Source organism: Chenopodium album, chromosome 15 (genome assembly GCF_948465745.1).
Source record: "Chenopodium album chromosome 15, dcCheAlbu1.1, whole genome shotgun sequence".
In the NCBI taxonomy this organism is placed as follows: Eukaryota; Viridiplantae; Streptophyta; class Magnoliopsida; order Caryophyllales; family Amaranthaceae; genus Chenopodium; species Chenopodium album.
The window spans coordinates 33,714,691-33,720,342 of NC_137848.1; the positions used below are offsets into that span (position 1 = coordinate 33,714,691).

The 5,652-nt window shown below is 44.6% G+C and overlaps 1 pseudogene; it reads left to right on the forward strand.

Moving 5' to 3' along the window:
- Positions 1 to 551: 551 nt before the first annotated feature.
- On the forward strand, positions 552 to 2,470 carry LOC145583677 (18S ribosomal RNA; annotated as a pseudogene).
- The last annotated feature ends 3,182 nt before the right edge of the window (positions 2,471 to 5,652 follow it).

Here is a 5,652-nt window from a genome sequence, read left to right on the forward strand (position 1 = left end):
TTCTGCCCTGGGGAGAGCGGCTGAGACAAATCAAGATCTTGTGTATTCCCCTATCCCTCGCTTTGACAAAACCAGATCGCCCAATTGTATAGAAAGAAGATCCGGTGTGACGAGAACTCATCCAATGTGGTTTTGTTCTCTCAGTCAGACATTCTATCGCTCTCAGCAGTAGTTCATTGGTCATACCCTCGATGATGACTATCAGTCCCTGCTGATTGAGTTCGAACCTTCTTATTGATAGATTAAGAGTTCCGGCCCGGTTATGATTCCTTAGCTTTATACATGGTCGAAAAGAATGCTTTGCATTTCAAGTGGGGTTCCATAGCGGAGAAGAAGGAGCGAAGTCTTAACTACCACGCACGCTACTACTAGACTACTAGCACTATACTAGTAGATTAGTTGAGTGACTAGACTGACACTCTCTTTCATATCAATCACTAAACTCAAGAAAGTTGCAAAAATCATAAGAGAAGAAAGGTCCACAGAAGGTTGGGAAGTTGTACGCCCGGTTCACGAGGTACTACCACTGTAGGACCCAATCATAGTCAAAAGAAGAGTTTGATCCTGGCTCAGAAGGAACGCTAGCTATATGCTTAACACATGTAAGTCGAACGTTATTTTCAGGGAGCTAGGTAGAAAGAAAAGAGGCTCCTAGCTTAAGGTAGTTTATCTCGCCCATGAGGTGAGAAGAGTTGAGAACAAAGTGGCGAACGGGTGCATAACGCGTTGGAATCTGCCGAATAGTTCGGGCCAAATCCTGAATAAAGCTAAAAAGCGCTGTTTGATGAGCCTGCGTAGTATTAGGTAGTTGGTCAGGTAAAGGCGGACCAAGCCAATGATGCTTAGCTGATCTTTTCGGATGATCAGCCACATTGGGACTGAGACACGACTCGGACTCCCACGGGGGGCAGCAGTGGGGAATCTTGGACAATGGGCGAAAGCTCGATCCAGCAATATCGCGTGAGTGAAGAAGGGTAATGCCGCTTGTAAAGCTCTTTCGTTGAGTGCACGATCATGACAGGACTCGAGGAAGAAGCCTCGGCTAACTCCGTGCTAGCAGCCACGGTAAGACGGGGTGGGGGGGAGGGGGTGGCAAGTGTTCTTCGGAATGACTGGGCGTAAAGGGCACATAGGCGGTGAATCGGGTTGAAAGTGAAAGTCGCCAAAAACTGGCGGAATGCTCTCGAAACCAATTCACTTGGGTGAGACAGAGGAGAGTGGAATTTCGTGTGTAGGGGTGAAATCCGCAAATCTACGAAGGAAGGCCAAAAGCGAAGGCAGCTCTCTGGGTCCCTACTGATGCTGGGGTGCGAAAGCATGGGGAGCGAACAGGATTAGATACCCTGGAAGTCCATGCCGTAAACGATGAGTGTTCGCCCTTGGTCTACACGGATCAGGGGCCTAGCTAACGCGTGAAACACTCCACCTGGGGAGTACGGTCGCAAGACTGAAACTCAAAGGAATTGACGGGGGCTTGCACAAGCGGTGGAGCATGTGGTTTAATTCGATATAACGCGCAAAACCTTACCAGCCCTTGACATATGAACAAGAAAACTTGTCCTTAACGGGATGGTACTTACTTTCATACAGGTGCTGCATGGCTGTCGTCAGCTCGTGTCGTGAAATGTCCGGTCAAGTCCTATAACGAGCGAAACCCTCGTTTTGTGTTGCTGAGACATGCGCTTAAGGAGAAAGTCTTTACAACCGAAGTGAGCTAAGGAGCCGAGTGACGTGCCGGCACTCATAATTTTTTGCCAGCACGTAGCTGTGCTGTTAGTAAGAAGGGAGCCGACGCCTTTCGAAGTACTTTCTAGTGTGCGCTTTAGTTTTCAATAAGGACTTTAGGCTATTAAGATAGAAAGGGCTTTTCTCGCTTGTTTAGTAAAGTCAAGTTTTTGGCCTTATCTTGCAGGTGGCGACGACGTCGAGTTAGCGGCGAAAAAGACTCGGCATTCAGGCGAGCCGCCCTGTGGTGTGGTACGTAGTGGGTTTAGTACGCTCTGCCAAAACGACTTCGAAACAAACAAAAAGGTGCGTGCCGCACTCAGGAGGGACTGCCAGTGATATACTGGAGGAAGGTGGGGATGACGTTAAGTCCGCATGGCCCTTATAGGCTGGGCCACACACGTGTTACAATGGCAATTACAATGGGAAGCAAGGCTGTAAGGCGGAGCAAATCTAGAAAGATTGCCTCAGTTCGGATTGTTCTCTGCAACTCGAGAACATAAAGTTGGAATCGCTAGTAATTGCAGATCAGCATGCCGCGGCCCGGGCCCTGTACACACCGCCCGTTACACCGTGGGAATTGGTTTCGCCCGAAGCATCGGACCAATGATCACCCATGACTTCTATGTACCACTAGTGCCACAAAGGCTTTTGGTGGTCTTATTGGCGCATACCACGGTGGGGTCTTCGACTGGGGTGAAGTCGTAATAAGGTAGCCATAGGGGAAACTGTGGCTGGATTGAATCCTTCGCGATGGAAATGCCCTCTTCCCCCAATCAACTAAGGGCAAGCACCTACTCCTAACAAAATGAAAAGCAGCAAGCTCCGCAACAAAAGCGAAGTGAGCCGCGCTAGAAGAAAGATTCGATCTTGTCCTCTCCCTTTCCAAAAGCATAGCTTTAGCTATTACAACCCTTAATGCTTTGCTTTAACTAAGTAAGTAAACTGCCTTTTCAGCTGGCTTAAAATCTATTGACTAATAGGTTAGGAAAAAGCCCTTTTTTTCTATTAGTTAGTAAACGCCCTGCAATCTTTCTAAAGTGCTAATGAGCTAGACTCAGCATTAGGAGAAAAGTTAGACGAGGTCTCTTCAGGCTTAGTAGCAAGGGAAAGAATAGAGGAAGAGAAGGAAAAGGTATAAGAAAAGAAATAAGAAGAAGCTCGTACCTCGCTCCTCTGCTTGTCTTGGCCCTAATCGATGGGAGGCTAGCGTGCCAGTTGGTGGCGGGCGGGCGAGGGGTGGCCTTTGGACACATAGCCAGAGGTAAGTAAAAAAATCCAAAAGTTTCATTTTCCTTCTTGTTCATCAATCGGAAATCAAGACAAACCGGGCACTACGGTGAGACGTGAAAACACCCGATCCCATTCTGACCTCGATATGTGGAATCGTTTTGCGCCATATGTACTGAGATTGTTCGGGAGACATGGTCCAAGCCCGGTGAAGAAATGAAGAAAAATGTAAAAGATTCTGCTCGTGAGCAAAATGGTAAAAACATGCCTGACTGTGCCATAACAAAATCTTTTTCTCAACCCTATCAAGAGGCCCAAGCAATGCCCAAGGACTCCCATGCATATCCAGATCATTGGTCAACTACTTTCTCTCTATTTTAACGAAATAGTATATATATCATATATAAAAAAAAGAATTTCTGTCCAAAAACTTTGCTTTAGCGACTCGCTACGCCCCTTAAGCAGTGAAGCAGCATAAGCTACTTCATACCTAGTTCGTTAGTTGACGATACGCCACCGCACCAAGAGCTTAGCTATGTGTGGACAAAAATAGGCCCGCGAAGCCGGTTACTGGTAGGTCTAAGTCCTTCTCTAACTAGAAGAGCAGCAAATCGTCTGCTAACTAAAGTTAGGATTACGGAAAGTAGGACATCACTCTTAGCCCTGTCTCTTGCTGTTCTTCCATTCAAGAGAGAAAATCTGGTTTGCTAGCTTGGCCGAGAAGATCTTTTCTGTTATCTTACCTTTCCCATTCGTTTTATTTGCTCTTTCCTTAAGATTCTAATAAGGGACTACATACCTCATGCTCTTGATCTCTTTGATTTATCTCACTAGCTGTAAGGCTTGAAAAGAACTGGCTTGGTTGACTCCTTAGCAAGCAACCTATCATGTTCACCTATCGAACTACTAACGTAATGGAAGATAGAGGGACTGGAACGAAAGCCTTAATAAAAGAAAAGCAATATTGAGAGGCAGAAACCCGTATGATAGGCTAGGAGTGCTCAAAAACTCTATTAAGAAAAGTACACCACCACTTTTGTCTTGTCTCTCTTTAGGGATAAGAATGAAAATAGAATAATCCAGTGATCAAGTTGCTCTGATGGGAAGGCCCTACCTCTTATGAAACCTATTCTCGACTAAAGGAAAGGGGATAGGATCTATATTTATTGTTATGCTACTTAGGCATGTTATCTCGGTAGTAAGGCAAGGAAATCATAAAGACTGGGAGCTGGGAAAAGACGCTCACTCATACTGACAGAAGGCATTTTTAAAGATAGCGGACAAGCAGAAGAAGAAATAGACTGGTAGCGCTAACGACCTCCATTGCATAAGGGGGAAGAAGTAAACCTTTCTTCTGATCAATCAAGTGCCCTTCCTTAGGAGGGTAAGAATAACTACTATGGGTTTTGTTTCATTTTTAAAGAAATGTTTTGGAATAATGATAGTGTTTAAGCTGCCTTTACTACAAAAGGGCTGAGCCCGAATCTCATTAGCTTGTCCCAACTGGAGGGACTAGAAGGGGGAAATAAATAGCCAGGTGCTAGAGAACCAAGCTCGCTCTCACTACTTATGGATAGACGTGGGTAGGATAATAGGCTGGCCTCCCGTTGAAGAAAAAACACTCTTGACGAGCCTTGACCGGGTAGGGTAGGTAGAAGTTGATTCGGTAGATCGAATAGAAGTTTCAGAAACTGCTCGTGATAACGATTTTTATTAGCGAGATGTTGACTCTTAATTTGATTATGTAATAGATTTTGCTTATTCTCTTCTCACAACATGCCTAGCTATTATGTTCCGACTCATGCATTTGTCGGTAAAGCACGTCCAAAGTGATGCGCGCTTCCATAGAAAAGAAAGAAGGACGCTCGCCTTCAACTCAACTCATCATATGGTTATGCTTATGCGAAGCTTAAGGTATGTAGTTGATTATGCGAAGCATAAGGAAAGAGATTCCATTTGACTAAAATGTTTATGGGGTATTTTTACCATTCTTGCTCTAGGTCTATCCCTAAAGAGAAAGGACTTTTTTTAGTCTTGAATTTCAGGTTTAATAACTTAGCTGGATTGTTTACGCTGTCTACTAGAGTATGCTAGAGCTTGCAGGTCGAGCCTCCTCATTTTGCTATGCCCGGTGGTCTAAAGCACGGTTCAACTACGGTGTGTAATGTGATGTCTGAATTTCCCATTAAGGGCTGACTCCGCCAGGCAAAGGCAAGAGGACCACTATCGTGATGTAACTGATGATCAGTGGACTCTTCTTCCTCTACTACTGAGACTGACCGACCTGCTAAAAGGTATGAAGTCACTTATTAAAGCTTAAGGACTGATTTTCTCTATTAGAATAGAAAGAATTCTTAACCGCTTTCACACCTTTCCTTTTTTGAGAAGGTCTAAGATCTACCGACTGATCCGGGGAGTATACATAGTAAAAAAAAGAGTGCTTGCAAATCTAGTCTTCCACTTATGAGTGGATTCCCTTTACTCTAACTCGTAAGTAAGTAAAAACTACCTTACTTTCTTGAGTAAGCAAGTAAACTACCTTTAAGAAATTCCTATTATTGATTTCATGAGATAAAGCACTTTACAAGTCTATCAAGGAGCGACTGATCGAAAGGAATGGGATCTGAGACTGGATGGAGGAGCTGTGCCAATTCGATTAAGTAATTGAAGTGATAGTATTAGTTTAGACTCTAAGGC